The sequence below is a fragment of the Leopardus geoffroyi genome, chromosome B2 (assembly GCF_018350155.1).
Source record: "Leopardus geoffroyi isolate Oge1 chromosome B2, O.geoffroyi_Oge1_pat1.0, whole genome shotgun sequence".
NCBI lineage: Eukaryota > Metazoa > Chordata > Mammalia > Carnivora > Felidae > Leopardus > Leopardus geoffroyi.
The window spans coordinates 57,493,466-57,511,857 of NC_059332.1; the positions used below are offsets into that span (position 1 = coordinate 57,493,466).

Below are 18,392 nucleotides of genomic sequence, written 5' to 3' on the forward strand. Positions count from 1 at the left end.
GAGTGAGTTCAAAGGGATCTCAATAAACGCATCTCCAGCCAGTCCCTCCTTTCAAGCAGCTGTTATATGGGCTTATGCTACACTTAATTTATTAGCCTAAGACAAGTTAATTGCATAGTTTCCACAAAATAGAACATGTTGTTCATAGTAACTACATGCTAATTCCTTTGAAAACGTCAGTAATTATACAGTGACTTTGCATCTCCCAACAATTGTGTGATTAACTGGTGTTACATGTTTGAAGCTATTAGCAAGCTCAGCACCAAGGCAGACAGAGTTCTGACAGGGTTTGTGCGTTAAAAGGACATTTTACTATCCTAGCTTTGTTCCCCAAGAACTTGCTTTTTTATTAACGCTAGTGGGTTTGCACACAGCCCTGCTGAGGCAGGAGGGCTCTTGCAGCACCGACAGCCTTGACATTTAAGGCAACCACACAGAGGCAGCACACCTTTTCCAGGCACAGAACAGCGTGTACTCACAGAAGACAATATCAATGGTTGCCCAGTAAATACACATCTATAAAAAGTTCAGTAAACACACAGGTTTAGTGACTTGAGTTTTATGTCTAAATACAGCTTGAAGATCACACTTCAAGGCCGACTACTTGTGAGAAATGATTGTGGTTTTAAAGGTGTTTGAAGGTATGTGGCCTTAGGATTCTGTCTCGTAAAGCCAAGAAAGAAGTGTCATTTTTTGCCTGACGTGCTGATTGGCTTTGAACCTCACGTTTTACCGAATATTCTGCTTTGGGTTATGTTTATGATGCACTCTTAATTTCTCCAATGTCTTCTGGGCTTCTCTTTCTTCTCCCAAACTCCTTTTCAACCTCTCCAGGTTTGCTGAGAAAACTTTTGTCATCACATTTTTTTTTTCCAAATATCCGCTTTGGTTGGTGGCTTCAACAGAAATGAGTCTTAGGAAAATGAGGTCACAAAGACTCCCCATGAGTTTAAGTAAAAAAGTGTTTCCATTATAAAACTAAGGGGAAGTAAAGGAAATGCAAAAGTGTAGAAAGCAATGATTTTACAGAATATAGATTTCTTACCCAACTTTAATAAAATGCAATCAGCAGTCTGATTCAGCTACAAAACCCTTTTCCCCACCTCTTTTTCACAACCCTTTACAGTGGATGGGAGAAATATTCTTTAGATTTCAACCCTGGTCGTTTGGGGTTGGCAGCTCTATACCACCCTCCCGGTTTTCAGTCTAGTAACTTGGCTTCTGGTATTTAATCCAAGTGTGGAAGGGTTCAGGCCATGCCCTGGGACACTAAATCATTCTGTGCATCCAATCTCAGGATGCCTCCTCTTGAGGAAGGCAACTCCTGCCCAGAGAGGGAGACTCCACCCTTGACCTTGCCTGTACGACATGAACCCCTCAGCCATCTCTTCCTGCCCTCTGTTTCTTGTAATGCAAAATCATGAGCCTGCTGGCCTGACATGCCTGAGCTTCATGAATGATCATTCTTTCTGATTCAAATATCAGTTCTTTGATGATTCATCTTCAAATGTCCCCTGGGAATGATATCTGAAGTTCTATAAACTGTGGCTTTATAAAACCAAAATTGCTTTTCAGAAGCAGATTGAATTTCCAATGATGGAAAAGTTGAGCCATTACATTTCAGCCTCCCTTGGAGTAGGGAGAGTGAAGGAATCATCTCCATGTTTCCTTGGATCCCTATATTTACCCCCAAAGCAGCAGCCTATAGCAATTTATCATTATCAATTCTATGTATTCACTAAAACTCAATGTAAAATTTGTAGTGTAAGCAGAATATATACATGAAAGCAATAGGGGAGTAAAACGATCATAAAAATGAAGAGAAATAGTAGAACATATCAAGAACATATGTTTCTATGGTTCAAATTTCTGATTTTAATTATAGATCCACATTTGAAGTTATTTGAGGATTGGCATCCCACCAATTACTGAAAGGCCCATCATCTAATTTCTAAAAAGAAACAGTATTGGAGAAATTTTAAATCTTCTGCTCTACTTTTTTTTTTTTTTTTTTTTTATGGGGAGGAGTAGATGGAGAGAGGCAGAGGGGGAGAGAGGGGGGAAGAGAGAGAGGGAGAGAGAGAGAGACAGAGAGAGAATCCCAAGCCGACTCCATGCTTAGCACAGAGCCTGACAGCAGGGTTCAATCCCATGACCCTGGGTTCATGACCTGACCCAAAATGAAGAGTTGGATGTTCAACCGAATGAGCCACCCAGGCACCCCACAAAGTTTATTGTTTGATAAGTAGGTTCCAGGCCCAGCATGGAGCCCAATGTGGGGCTTGAACACATGACCCTGAGATGAAGACCTGAGCTGAGATCAAGAGTTGGAGGCTTAACCAACTGAGCCACCCTGGCACCCCTTTTCTGCTCTGCTTCTATAGAAAACCTGTGTTATAGGAAAAAACTTTTACTTTGCTTTATCTTTTTAAATGTTATACAGTCTGATAAGTTAATTTATTATTTCACTTAGAGTCTGGTAACAAATACTTGACATTCCATTGTATTTGTTAATATCAGTAGAACAATGATCTGAAACAAGATACTTGCGAAGAGAACAATGGCTACTGGTTTCAATATCAATAATTCCTATATTTACTAGTTTTCTTCTTATTTTAGTAAATATTAAAAAGGCATTTTAAGCTTTTGAGGGTGAAGGTAGAGTTTGCATGGTTGATAACCTATACAATAACAAAATGAATTCATTGTCTACTATTTTACAAAGCACTGTACTAGGCACCATGTGAACTATACCGAATTTTCACTAATTGCAAGTTCTATAAAAAACAGTTATGATTATAGCTTGTGTTTATCAAGCACCTACAAATACCAGGCTTGGCATTAAGAATTTACATGGATTATATCATTCAATCTTCATATCGACCCACATCAACATTTTATCCCCATTTCATAGAGAGGAAATCAGGTTCAGAGAAACTGGGCTACTTTCCCAACATCTCACAGTTAGCAAGGAGCAGAGCAGAGCCCCTGGAGCTTATGCACTAACAACTCTGGTGTAGATCTTCTCCCTCTTATCAAGGGTACTTCAGTGTGAGAGGATTAATATAAGGATCAAAGGGAAAATCAAATAAATACTGCATACACCTGAGAACATGCATGTAAATTATTAAGCCAATAAAGGATTGCATGCATATTTGCAAAGTAGGAAACACAAAGTAGGTAATGTTATGTGACTGCCCTTATATTCATTTTATGGCTATTTGACACATATTATTGTTCGGCATTTTACATGTATATGAACCCCTCCCTCAGCTAGATTCTGACCTTACCAATGAAGGACCATGTTTTCTATTTTAGGAATCTGCCATAGCACTTAGTACAATGACATTCACATAGTAAGTGCTTTACAAATATTTGTGGAAGGAAGGAAGGAAGGAATAATAGGCAATTAAGACAATTTTGCATATGGTTGTGTGGAGTGGCTATATGCAAGGGATAGCAACAGCTTAAAGTGAGATAGCAAAAGCCTGGATAAGGCAGATTAGAAAAAATGGATAGAGTCAGGAAGTGGGTTATAAAATAAGCAACCTTTATGAAACACTTACTATTTGAAGTGCTTTTGAGGTAATAAACCATTTACTCTTTACAATAACAATCCTGTGAGGTAGGTACTATCCTTATTCCCACTTTATAGATGAAACACACAAGGATAAGTAATTTAACATCACCCAGGCAGGAAGTGGTTGCATAAAGAACCCATGCAGTTTTGTTCTGCCCTTGGCCAAATAGAGGATCTGAGAGTACTTTGAGCATCCATATGGATGCTAAGACTCAAGGAGAACAATGATTCAAAGGTTACAACAAAAATTCAGGGCTGGAATGTCAGAAAGTTATATAGTATTACCTAACACTGAGAGAAAGTTGGAATGGGAAAAGCAAAAAGGGAAAATGAGCAGGCATGCCATTTTTTTCACATTCAGCTTAAGTAATGTTCAGAACATTCCCTGGAAGCCATCTTAGGAAAGGAGCCTGACCTGGAAGAAAGGGGCGGGAGCTTAACAATAAGAAGAACCACAACAACAGACCTTTGCATAGCCCTTTATATTTTGTGGGAATTGTGTTTAGTGAGGTAATTAACATACATTCTAAATTCAGTAACTGAACTCATATACAAGGTTATTTGACAAATTATTTCATTGTTCTTCACAGTTTTATAAAAGTCATTATGTTTCTTGGTTTGGAGAAGAAAAAACTGAGACAGAGTTTTAGGGACTTGCCAGTGGTTTCTCCCCTAAATAGACCTGCAAGCAGGTCAAAGCCTGATCTGGCTCACTGTCATGCAGATTTCCATTAACAGGAAACCCAGTCTGAGCAGCCGTCCCTACCTGGCAGCACAAACTAAAGCCACCCCCACTCAAACCCCATCGCTCTTTATCTCATCTTTTATTGTCTTGGGCAACACAGCATTCATCCTTCCCATGGCTTACCTCTACATTGTGTTTATTTTCTATTTGCTCCCCCTGGAATATAAACTCTATGAAAGCAGGGTGGGGGTCAGTCTCATTCTGTAATCTTTACCTATAAAATGTCTGGCAAGCAGTAGGCCTTCACTCAAGGTTTTTTGCAGAAGTGAACGAAGGCCAAATCCCCAAGCCTGTAGTCTCATCACTGGCAGAGGACGTTGGCTGAAACAGGGCAGGACAGCGGAGCAATGCATTCCTGCGGTTTCTCCCCCTCCCACTGTTCCAGCTCTGAGATAACTGCTCATTTACAAGAGGTAATGTGGGCAGGGAATGAAAGAAAACAGGAATTAATTGGGGGACTTTATGGGAAACTCTTCCCAACAATGAAAAGTGGTTTTGGATTGAGTAATGCTGGGAAGATTGTAGGGTAACCGAGACGTACGGAGAAAGCAAACGGGATAGAAGCAGTATACCAAAAGGTCATTCGGGACTTCTCTGGTTTACACTGAGTTTACATTAATTCATTAAGTAATTTATTATCAGGTCCTACCTAAAACACACACTTTATCAAAATTTTCACAATAAATATAACATCCTTAGAGTTTCTTTCCCATATCCTATATTCTTTTAGGATTTTTTTTTTTTTTTTTTTTAACGTGTAAAAGTCAAGTGAATCTCCTTTGTGCACATATTGTTTCTGGGTTTTGTTTTGTTTTGTTTTGTTTTGTTTTTCTTGCCACATCCAAAGATAAATAAGTTCTGGTTTAGGGCGCCTAGGTGGCTCAGTCAGTTAAGCATCTGACTTCAGCTCAGGTCATGATCTCACGGTTAGTGGGTTCAAACCCCTCGTCAGGCTGTGCTGACAGCTCAGAGCCTGGAGCCTTCTTCGGATTCTGTGTTTCCCTCTCTCTCTGCCCCTCCCTCACTTGTGCTCTCTCTGCCTCTCTCTGTCTCTCTCTCTCTCAAAAGTAAATAAACTTAAAAATAAAATAGGGGCGCCTGGGTGGCGCAGTCGGTTAAGCGTCCGACTTCAGCCAGGTCACGATCTCGCGGTCCGTGAGTTCGAGCCCCGCGTCAGGCTCTGGGCTGATGGCTCAGAGCCTGGAGCCTGTTTCCGATTCTGTGTCTCCCTCTCTCTCTGCCCCTCCCCCGTTCATGCTCTGTCTCTCTCTGTCCCAAAAATAAATAAATGCTGAAAAAAAAAAAAAAAAAATTTAAAAAAAAAAAATAAATAAAATAAAAAAATAGAGACCTAAAGAGTGAGAAGGAACCAGATGGGCAAAGGGTGGAAAGAATATCTCTCCATGCAGAACAACATTCTTCCTTTCTTCTTTCCAATTTTGTGTTTTGGTAATCAGTGCACATAAAATCCCTTTATGTAAGGATTGTTGATTCCCTGGAACCTTCTTCCTCCTCCATGATTGGTTTTAGCCAATCATGGTAATGCTATGCCCCTTCACCAGTGATTGGTTTCAGGGTGGGTGTGAAACTATATTCTGGCAAGTGGATATGATAGAAGGCTTCTGTAAGAGTTTTGCTTCTTTTTAAAGCAGAAAACCAGAAAGGAGAGCTTACTGTCACTGCCCCTTCCCTCTTCTCGCCTTCAGTGTAGAAGTGATGCCTGGAGTTGTGGCAGCTATTTTAAGACTATGAAGCAACAAGCAAACATGCTATGTGTAGCTGAATAAAAAAATGCAAACAAGATGTATCCTTGATGAACTTATTGAGTCATTGGGCAGCCCTGAAGTCTGCTGCCTGCCAGATTTTGTCTCATGTGAGAAAAAAAAAGCACTATTTTTAAGTAACTTTAGATTTTTCTATTATTTGCAGCTGAAAACATTCCTGATATAGCAAAGTAGTGGTGTGATCATATTTTAAAGATCTTTTCTTTTTTTTTTTGGGGGGGGGGGGTGGCGGGTAGAGGGAGAGAGAATCCCAATCAAGTTCCATGCTGAGTCCCTGGTTCTATCTCACTGTTAGGGGGGTGGAGTGCTCTATCTCATCACTGTGACATTGGGAAGTGAGCCAAAATCAAGAGTCCAATGAGGCTTAACGAATTGAGCCACCCAGGCACTCCTTAAAGAAAGTCATTCTTAAGGAAGATCCTGCTGTTTGAGAGACCTTTTAAGGAAGCTCTCTATACAATATGGAAAATTGACCACTAACTAGACATTACTATAAATTTTCTATGCTGAGTACAGTTCATGTGACAAATTCATAATCACACAGACATCAGATAAAGGGAGATTTATCACTGTAAGATGAGAACAAAGACTTTAGAACCTTTTCTCCTTAGATAGAGGTGTCTTTTGAAGAAGGCTTTTCTGAGAAAAAGCAGAGTTAAGTCTAGGTGGAATTGTCACATCAGACTCCATTCAGTCTTTTCTTTACGCTAACTGGTTACCTGTTAGGGCAATAATTCTCAAAGTCCTTCTGCAATAAAAAGATTATGATATTTGATATTCTATGGCTCATTCTATTCTATTTTACATAATTTCTGTGAGAATGAAATTCAGATACAGGATACAAATAAGCTTTCATTGCCATTGCCAAAAAAAAGCACATGGAAAACAAAGAAAGGTAATAAAATACATTAAGTCTGTTGATAAAGAGGATTATACCTGATGACCCTTAACAATAATGATACAGATGGAATGTGACAGGCAATCAGGCCTCCACATTTTTTTTAATATGATACATCAAGAGATTCTTCCCTCATAAAATCATCAATGCTGCTGACCATTTCAAAGGGAAAAAGAAATAAATCCTGAACTCTGGATGCTATTAAATCCCATCTGACTGAACTCACTATTCAATTCTCACTTCTAGGAGGCTTTGAGTCAAATCAAGTTCCATTGCTTTGAAATTTTATACCTCTATACCTAATGATACAGAGCTACCTAAAAAAATGTGTGTGGGATTTAAATAAAGAGGAATGAGTGGTAATGAGGAAATCACTCCAGCTAGAATAAGGCCTATGCTCTAATCTGTCAATGGCAATCAATCAATGTCAGATATTTTTTAAAACCTATTGTCATCTATTTCATATTTTTGCCATGAGATAATTGTTGAAATGTATTTCCTGGTTTTTGTTCAATATTGCATATCTTTCCACTCGGTTTTTTTTTTCTCTTTATGAAATTGTTATATTATTAATAAGTACTTTCTAAAAGCTTTTAAAAAATTGTTTAAATAATTAAGTATAAATAATTAAGTATTACTTCTGGCTATAGTCCCATACTACTTATCTTATAGCAATAAATTCAACTTTTCTTTAACCTGCCTAATTGCTAAGGTACACTTTCTGAATGAGTCAGAGTCCTATAGATGCAAACAACAGAAATAGGCTCCCAGTTGATTTACACAAAGAAAACACTGAAAGATATCAGCCCTCATTATCAGACAGTAAGGCTAAAGAACCAGACCCAAGGTATCCCTATTAGTCCAGGATCTGAGGATGACAGGAATAGTGTCATGGTGGCAAAAATCTAGACTCTCAGTCCTGGATTAGATGAATTCCTACCATTTTCTGTCTTTAATCTTCCTCCAAGATTTAAGTTCCAGGCAATAAGTGTTTCATTAACCTATTTTCAATCATATACTCAAATATTGGTTAAGAAACTGTAGGCATCCTGGAGTACAATCCTACCAGGCTAAACTAATAATAATAGTAATAATAATTATAATTATAATTCCTCTAAAAGGAATGTGGTGTCAAGAAGGGGAAATGAGGGGCACCTTGATGGCTCATTCAGTTCAGTGTCTGACTCTTGATTTCGGCCCAGGTCATGATGAGATTAAGCCCCATGTTGGAGTCTGTGCTGACAGCTCAGAGCCTGCTTGGGATTCTCTCTCCCTCTCTCTGCCCCTCCCTCCCACTCATGCATGTGCACATGCGCGTGCACTTTCTCTCTCTCTCTCTCAAAATAAATAAACATTTAAAAAATAAGAAGGGGAAATGAATGCTTGGCAGTCACAGATTTAAGATGCCCAACACACCATTCTTAACCATTTTCTGTAAACTGCCTTTCCTATTTTCAACTCATGGCTAAATGAAATAATTTTTTGCAGCCATTCTGAAAAATCAGGAAGCTCCTTATCATTTGCTTGATGGCCTCAGTCACTGAAGTACGGGAGGAGCTAAGTGGCTTTTATTCAAGCTGGAGTTCTGATCATGGAAAGCTCTAGGGTTCATGATACAGTCAGTTCACTAATGGAGTTTTCTCCCCATTGCTGAGTGGCGACACAATCAGTTGATTTGATGAAGTGGCTTGTTGTGCATCATGTGAGGTGAAAGGTATGAATGATGTCACCCAAAACAATATGATCAGCTATGCTTCATTCCTCTTTCATATCACCAGCTGACCAGTCGTCACCATGGACATGGCCTTCCTTCTCTTCTTTGCTGTCCTGTATTAATCCAGAATGTCCAGTTCATCCCACATTTTGATTCCCTCTGTTGCTTCCTTGTTCCTGCTGGTAACTTGCTTTCTCCACTTTATTAATATCTACTCCTTCTCCTTCCTCTCCTCCTCTTCCTTCTTCTTCTTTAAGTAGGCTCCACACCCAACATAGGGCTTGAACTCATGACCCTGAGATCAAGAGTCACATGTTCTATGGACTGAGCCAGCTATGTGCCCCTTAACTATCTTCTTAGTAAGGAAATCCTGCCATCCTTTATTTTTATAGGGGGAACAGAAAACCTTAGAAAGGAGATGTGTGTGCCAAACGCTAAACTCAGGAGAACGCTGGCCAGTTGTTTAACAGTTTCAGACTCATCAAGGAGCAGAATGGGAGAAATACTTTAAAAGGTAATTACATTCTTTGCTTAGGTTTTTGGCAGAGTTGACAGTATTGAGAAATAGTCAAATTCAACCTGTGGAATAGTTTCAAGAAAAAAATAAAAATTTTGATTACATATTGATTTTTCTTAGGATAAGGAGAATGAGGTAGCCTCTTGTTTTGTTGATGAGCCAATTTTCTTATCCAGTCTGTTCATTGATACGATTCTATTGCTGATTGCTAACCCAATTATTTCATAAATGGTTAAGTTAGATTTTCAGAGAAGTATACTTGAAAGTTATCAGAAATAATCTGGACAAGCTTCTCTTCATTTTCTTTCTCAGTTCAAGTGCTAAGAAATAGTCCTAACAATAGTTTGAGGCATCATTAGATATGTATCTTTGTTTGGGCAGAGCATGTATGATTTGGTCTGGGAGTCTGAATTGCCCACAAATACTTCACTGAACTTTTCAGAGAGGTTAGCTACCCTCAAAGCTGAAGCAAAAGTTCATGTCATACTACCTTTATTAGTATCCCTGCAATCCCAGAAAGAGAAAACAGAAGAATGAGGACAGAAAGATGGGAGAGCCAGTCCAAGGATGACCTACCAGGACAACCTTCCAGTTTTGCTTCTTCCAAGACCCTGACAAAGCAGCCAAGCCATTCCCACCGGCCCCAGAGTCCCTGTATACCTACAACTCAGTACACTTTTCTCTCTCCATACTAGTCAATGACCATTTGTACTGCTCATGACACTGCCTACAGGGAGAATTTCCTTTCAAGCCTGTCCTTCCATCCCTGGGTGGGGCTGTAATGAGTAATCTATTTTTCTGCTGGCACTAATGTATGGTGAGAATTCATGTGTAAACTGGGCCTATCATCTCTTCTTCTCTCACTTGGTCACAGGGGATCCCTCCTTCTCTCTCACACCTCATGAGGCCCCAGATGTGAGTTGAGGGAAGTCCATTGATACAGCAGTGGCAGGTGCCATGAGAGTTTGAAATACATGGATGTGTAATTTATTTGTGCCTTCTGGGCATGTTCAGGCTGGACCCCAATTTTTCATTTCTATCATAAGTCTGCTGATACATCTACCAAACTTATCACTCATTGTGTCTGATAATAGCATAACAGCAGTTCTAGTTGTTTAGTCACCTGACGTTCCGTGATTGGGCACACAATTTCTACCAGCATCTAGTAAAATATCCAAAACCAATTTAATACCATTTGAGACCACTGTTGTTATCTCCTCTTCCTGAACCTCCTAAGTTGTATTGGCTCTGCCCATTTCAAAGCCTGATTCTCCAGCCTTTCTCCTAAACAATGAGTACCTGAATCCTTCTAGCAAATTCCTTTTATTTAAATTAAGCAGTCTGCTTTTGTTTCTTGCAACCAAAAATCTCTGACATATGAAAATTGTGTACTGGTCAGGCAGGTTAGGTAGTTATGTAGTGGTTAGTTCCTTCGTTCTGAATTATGTATTTTCACATTAGCATATGTTATCATCATGACATTATTTATTGATCTGCTACAGCAAAACATAAGAAAACTGAGTTCCCGTTGTGCCAAAGAGAAAAAGCAGCTTGGGTCTCTTGCCTCTACAATAAAGCAAAGTAAAACACAACAACACTGTTTACATCTAATTTGATCCTAGACTTCCTTCTGTGGTTATTTCACATCCAATTCACACAACATTCAATGCTATGCATTTAACTAACCTAAGTGTGAAACTACATATCCACTCCTGAAATTCTGTTAATTTCATATAAAAGAATCAATTACAGGGGCCCCTGGGTGGCTGACTCAGTTGAGCAACTGACTCTTGATTTCAGCTTAAGTCATGATCTCATGTTTCGTGAGTTCAAGCCCCACATTGGGCTCCACCACTGACAATGTAGAGCCTGCTTGGGATTCTCTTTCTCTCTCACTCTCTCTCTCTGCCTCTCCCCTGCTTTTGTGTGTGTACACTCTATCTCTCTCTCTCTCCCTCTCTCAAAATAAATAAATAAACTTTAAAAAAAAAAAAAAGAATCAATTACAGGGATTTTTTATGCTTTAGTGAGAATTATATTTTTTGTAGCTACTTAGATTAGGACATTAAAACTGAAAAAATATCAATATCGTTCTTAAACTCCTTTTTCCTCAAAACAACTTCCTGTAAACTAGTCAAAGAGATGGCCAGGTTGCTGGAGAACAGAAGTGAGAGGAGCACTTTTCAATGCATTCCTTTGAGGCTTTAAAATTTGGCATTATGTTGGGGCACCTGGCTGTCTCAGTCGGTTAACTCACAGTTTGTGAGTTTGAGCCCCGTATTGGGCTCTGTGCTGACTGCTCAGAGTCTGGAGCCTGCTTCAAATTCTGTGTCTCTCTCTCTCTGACCCTCCCCCATTCATGCTCTGTCTGTCTCTCTGTCTCAAAAATACATACACATTAAAAAAATTATAATAAAATAAAAATAAATAAAATTTGGCATTGTGTTAACAGATGTCAATTCAAAACATAAAATAAAGCCATCAGCTTTCAGAAAAGCAAGTAAATAATCCAATAAACTGTGCTGATGTATCTTTGTATGAAAGAATAATAAATATTTGGTAAAAATTATGTTTTTTGCGAACACTAAATGATAACATTTAGGGATGTACTCCGGGTGGTAAAAATACAAACAAAAATAAAGAAATTATTACCATAAAAGTCATTGGGGCAATAAAATTTCAGCAGCAGTGGAGAGGGTTATGTTGAGGTAGAGAGAGGTGGCTGAGAGAGGTGGTTCCTATAAGAGTGCTTACCTTACACTAAATGATTCTTTTATACAGTTTTCTGTATCTGTGTTATATTTCACAATACAAAACATTCTCAAGAAAACTCTTGTTTTTTGAAGGATTTTTTAATGGGTTGGGAAAATGCTCACAATATAAAATTCAGTGGAAAAAGGGCAGGTACACAATTCTGTAGATTCCAGGTATGCATATGCACAGTGGATATTTGCAGAAATAGACATTACAATAAATATACCAAACGTGAATTGTATTTCATTTTTTTCTTATTTCATATAGCTGCTCTCTTGGCCTAAATGTACAACATCATAATTTGTAAGATAATATTACAGAGGTGAGGTGATAAATCTAACTTGCCAGGTAAGCACGGTGTTAACCCTTCTCCTTCTTCAGTTCCTACCAAGGTAGGCATTTAATAGGTTATAATCATAACCTTTTAGAGCTAGAGAAAAATCATGAGATCATCTTCTCACATACCTCTATTTCTCAGAGGTAGAAACCAAACAGCAGAGAGGCTAACTTGGCCAAGGTCCAACATTAGGTAGTCTTGGACCTGGGACAGGGCCCAGTTTCTCTGCTCCCTCTCACACTGATGTATGCGTTGCATGGAGGGTGAACACAAAGCCTTGCTCTTTAAGAAAAGTTTGACTGACTTTTCCCAGAACGTGAGTATTATGAGAATTATCATTGAGCAATATTACCAATAAAATGTAAATTTGTAATGCAACAGCAAATGCTGAAAATTAACATTGGAGAGATTTTATTTTTGAGTTTTTTAAAGAAAGCAAGAACAATAACACATTCTGTGACTTCTAGAAGACCTGCTTGAATTCACTTATCTAACATGGTAATGGTAGCTTGTGACTGCAATAAAGTCCATCATTACTGCTTTTATTGCTATAAAAATGATAAAGCCTACACGGCAACTGCTTTCGATCATGCTTGTTTGGACAGGCTGCTTCTGACTTCCACCTCATTCGTACTTTAGCCCCACTTCTGTGCCATGTAGACCCAAGCAGTTTGCACAAACACCACATGACCTCAACTGTACCTCCCAGAGAGAAGGGAAAAATAAATAAATAAAAAAGACAAATTACTAATTAATAGATTAAATAAATAAATAAATAAAGACAAATGCTAATTGCCACTCTGTTTCACCTAGTCTTCATTTTTTAAATTAGTTTTCAAAACGCTTCAAGTTTTAGTTCCTTGATATATAATATTCTAACTTTCCTTCCCACATTTTTTTACTTTCTGAAAGATAATCTGTAACCTCTATCTTTCACTGAGCACCTACTACATGCCAGACACCATCCTCGGGGTTAGGAATGTAGAAATAAATAAACATCTCTTCCCTCAAGAAGCTCGTTATCTAGTGAAGAAGCAGCTACACAAATAAGCTGATGATGGCAACAAGATGTGGGTGGTACTATGTGGAAACCAGGGAATGTTCTGCTGATACTTAACACAAGTGGCTGGCTCTACATTTCTATCCCTCTGTATAACATCTTAGAGCCACAGGATGAAACCAAGTGAAGCCCTACGGGTCCCAATCCCCAGTTCCTGTCAAGCTTATATAAGCAAACAGCTTTTCTGTCTGAATGTAGAAAACAAACACTATACTATACAAAAAAAAACACTAAATAAATCCCTCAGATAGAATTTCAAAGACTAGAGTGTAAAAAATATACATGTTTTATCTCTACCTTTCCACGAAGTGGACAGAGAACTAATTCTATAAAGAAGGGGACTATGGAAGACATTGTAATACACTAACCATCATCCAGGTCATTCCTTATGAACAGATTCTCAATTTTATTTGGGGCAATAACTTGTACAGCCCATAGTACTTTGTAAGATAATTACTACTCCAGACCCTTTTGCTGTTAAACATACCAATGTGGCACAGTTCTGCCAATGAGATTTCATGGAAATCTGTCAGGAGGCTTCTGAGACTTTTTCAATGCTTGTAAAACCAGCAATAAGAGAAGAACTTCCTTTTACTACTTCTTTCTGATTTGAAATCAGATGAGATGTTTGGAGCTGTGGCAACCACGGAGCAATGAGGTGGCAAGAATAAAGACAAAAGCCAGCATGCTCAGGACACAGAGAAGAAAGAATCTGTATCCTTGGTAACATTTTAGGGGGGTTGGACTGTGGACTGCCTGCCCTCAATTTCTGTTAGGTAAACCTTACATGTGTCTATGAGTTAAGCCATTTTAAAATGTTTATTATGTTACTTGCTGCTGAAAGCATTACTAATACAGATAAATATCTAACTTGTTCATCTCTCTAACTTTAGTACTGAGAACAGCGGCTGACATGTAGTAAGTGGTCAAAGAATAGTTAATGAAAGAATAAAGAATGAATGGATTTTAGATCAGGTACCAAGCACCATACCTAAACTTGTGGGTGGTAAAGATATCGTACTTATTTTATATTGAATTTCTATCTTGAGTATAATTTCTCTAAAAATAAAATGTGCAATGCAAATTTTGTTTGCCTTACACTGCTTTATCCTTGCTAACAAAAGATCAAATTTTTTTATCCTTCAGCACATTATTCAAGGGAGGACAGACCCTTCTTTGGTCCCAGGAAAATCAGTCTTGTTTGATTCAAGCCAATTGTGCTAGTCTCATATCCTTTGCCTATGCCTGGGCATCGGAGACACCTGGAGCCAATGGGGCTGTTGAGTTTGTGCTGAAAAATCAGCTGGTAGCCTTATGGGGTTTCCCTTGTGCATAACAGTTGATTTTCTCTTGCTGCTCTTAAGATTCTGTCTTTATCTGGAATCTTTGACATTTTAATTATATGTACCTTGGTGTGGACCTCCTTGGGTTTGGGTTTTTTGGGGGGGTTCCTTGTTTTTTCTTTTTATAGTATTTCTGCACTACCTGGACCTGGATTTGGTTTACCTCCCCAGGTTAGGGAAGTTTTTAGCTATTATTTCTTCAAACGATTTCTGCTACTTTCTCTCTCTCTTCTCTCTCTCTTCCTTCTGGAACCCCTATAAGGACAATGTTAGTAGACTTGATTTTGTCCCAGAGATCTTTTAATCTATCCTCATTTTCTTAATTCTTTTCTCTTCTCGTTGTTTAGCTTGGTTGCTTTCCAATACCCTGTCTTTCAGATCACTGGTCCATTCTTCTGCATCTTCTAATCTGCTGTTGATTCCCTCTCGTGTATTTTCCATTTCAATTATTGTATTCTTCAACCCTGAGTATCTTTATGATCATTATTTTGAAGCTTTTCTCAGGTAGATTGTTTATCTTCATTTTGTTGAGTTCTTTTTCTGGACTTTTGTTTTGTTCTTTCATTTGGAGCACAGTCTTCTAATTTTGATTGACTTTCTGTGTTTGTTTCTATGAATTAAATGGAAAAGCACTTTTTCCTGTCTCAAAGGAATGGCTTTGTGTAGGCATTTCCTTGGGTAGACTGCATATTCCTGGCTTTGGCTGGCTAGCTCGAGCTATAGCAGGCACAGGCTAAGGATCACAGGGCACTCTACACAGAGATGCCCTGGCAAGACAGATGAAGCTGAAGCAGGTACAGGCTAGAGCAAGGGGAGATCTCAGGGTATTCCATGCAGAGGGCTCCCTGGAAGGATGACTGAAACTGAAATAGGTGCAGACTGGATGGTCCTGGGGTGCTCCAAAGAGGGTTATCCTAGCAGGACACCTGGAGCTGAGATATAGGGGCATGGGGGTATGAGATACAGAGGGTATAGGGAGACTGGTAGGATAGCTAGAGCTGCAGTGGGTGGGTGATAGGAGGTTGCAGGGCACTCCATACAGAGGGTGCCCTGGTGGAGCTGAAGCAGATGTGGACTAGGTATGTCTCAGGGTGCTTTGCACCTGTTGCCTTGGCCAGACAACTGGAGCTCCAGGGGTACTGTCCAGGGGTGTTCTGGTATGCACCATGCTAGGACCACCTTAGTGTTATGGCTGGAGCTTGGGCAGGTGTGTGGCCCTGGGGGGCCAGCTGGGGTGATATGGGCTAGGGGCAGGCGGGCTAGGATGCCCAGGCCCTGGTTCTGTCTATGCCATCAAGGTGGAGAAGTAGCATAAACAATGGTGCTCACCAGTCCCTCTGACTCTCAAGAGCAGTCCTCACATCCCCTGCCATTTTAGACACTCAAGGGCTGGTGAGACCTTTGAATCATGGCTCTTTTTCTGTGCCCCAAGGAAGATGAATCTGCAAAGAGTTTCCTCCATTACCATCTTGAACCCAAATTTGTTTCTTCATACTGAAATGTCTTTTCTGCAAATTGTCACAGCAGTGGAAATGTCATTTTACTTCTAGGTAAACCACTGAATCATTAATCTTGTCCTTAGTCACTCAGTATCCCTAGTATTGTTGTAACTAATTAAGTGAAGAACTTCAGTTGAATAATATATATAATATAATATAATATAATATAATATAATATAATATAATATATATAATTTATTTTAATAGTATTCTTGAGAAGATTGATCTTAGACACTTGATCTTAGACAAAAGGCCGAGGAGCGATGAGAGAAGTATTGATAAATGTGTAGAGATTCTGTAAAATGTTGAAAAGTTTAAGCAACAAAGTAACATTAAGTTGTGACATTTATAAAACATGGTATTTACTTGTTTGTTGATGTATTCATTCACATGCAGATGCTCTCGCTAGAAAAGCAGAGGGATAGGCAGACATAAGAAAGATTAAAAACCCTCACAAACTAGGCAGAGACAAGAAGCTGAATAAAACTGGAGCCAAAAAACAAAACAAAACAAAACAAAACAAAACAAAAAACTATGAAATTGAAGGAAGGAAGAGAGCCTTAGTTCATAATATGTTGTATGATTTAGATTTTTACTCAAGTGTGATATTAGAGAATCACAGGTTAACCACCTAAATGTGATAATTTTCAAATAACTTAGAAAAAGTATGGTTTGATTTATTCTAAGAATTGCTATCATTAACTTAAAATTTTATCTTTGAAGAATAAATCATAATAATACTGTTTTTTCCATACAGTAAATATCCCTTCTATTTATTCTTATTGATCCTATTGGAAACCTTGTTTTTTATTGCCTTGTTTAAAATCTAAACCATCAATAAGATAGCAAAGCATATTTTAATGACACTTAAACCTTTTGCAACCTTGAACAAGTAGAAGACTGGCAATAAGACTTTAATCTGTCAGCTCGGCAATTTTCTAAACCTGTCACTAAATTCTGTGAATCCACTTACCCAAAAGGTCAGCAGAAGTAAAGTCTTCATTGCACAAGTTGATACCAGTACTATGTCGTTTGCCAAGAACACTTAGTAAAATAAAGAATTCCATTGTTTCAATAGGTTGACCTAGCAACTTAGTCAGAAAGGTGGGTTTTTTTTGGTTTTTGGTTTTAAGTCTATTTATTTATTTTGAGAGAGAGAGAGATAGAGAGAGAATCCCAAGCAGGCTCCACGCTACCAGCACAGAGCCTCACATGGGACTCAAAACCATGAACTGTGAGATCATGACCTGAGCCAAAATCAAGAGTTGAATGCTTAACCAACTGAGCCACAGGTGCCCCAGAAAGGTTTTCTTTATACTAATTTAGATGAAGAGACAGAATAAAGTCAAATAACTGTTTTAAGGTAGAGGTACTCCAAAGTAGTGCTTAAGGGCTCTGAAGTTTGATAGATCTGGGTTTGAATCTTGGATGTACCAGCTGTGAGATCTTAGTTTACTTTCTCTATGATTCAGTGTCTCCATTTGTGAGATGGGGATAATAATAGTTCAAATGCAACAGATACTGCTGTCTCTCAATATCCATTCTCCCCTTCTTCCTCAGCAATAGAATCTTAATTTTTTAGCTAGACACATAAATGATTGAAAAAAAAATCTTTTACAACTAGGTGTGGTCTAAGTTCTGGGATATATGTGGAAATGGAATGTGCTACTTCTGGGAAGTGTCTTTAAAGAAAGAGGGTGTGACCTCTTGCACCCTTCCTTTTTCCAACAGCTGGAAAATGACGTGATGGCAGGGCTATAACAGCCTGCTTTGTCCTTGAGGTAGCCTTGTGAATGAAAGCTACGTATGCCAGAAGTATAAAACAAAGATTGAATCCCTGCCACTACGTCATATCATCCCTGGACTGTTTCTGGAATACTGGAACAGGAAAGAGAAATAAACCATCTACTTAAGCCATTGTTTAGTGGTAGGTATATAATTCTTCTCTGTCAACCTTAATCCTAATTGATAATACTACCACAAAGAGAGGTTTTGAGAATTAAATGAGATCATGTGTGAGCTATATAGTAGGTGCACAATAAATGATGCCTATTATCATTATCATTATTAGTAATATTCAAACATAATATTATGGACTAAAAACACATAAGAACAAACTATATCTATAAAAACCTACCTTTCAGACCAGTGGCATTAAGGA

General features: G+C 38.6%; 1 long non-coding RNA gene across 1 annotated transcript; it reads left to right on the forward strand.

Moving 5' to 3' along the window:
• The first annotated feature begins 4,627 nt into the window (after positions 1–4,627).
• On the forward strand, positions 4,628–18,149 carry LOC123608559. Its single transcript, XR_006717305.1, has 3 exons — positions 4,628–4,738; positions 9,114–9,235; positions 17,963–18,149. It is a non-coding gene; the product is annotated as an uncharacterized LOC123608559 (long non-coding RNA).
• Positions 18,150–18,392: the final 243 nt, after the last annotated feature.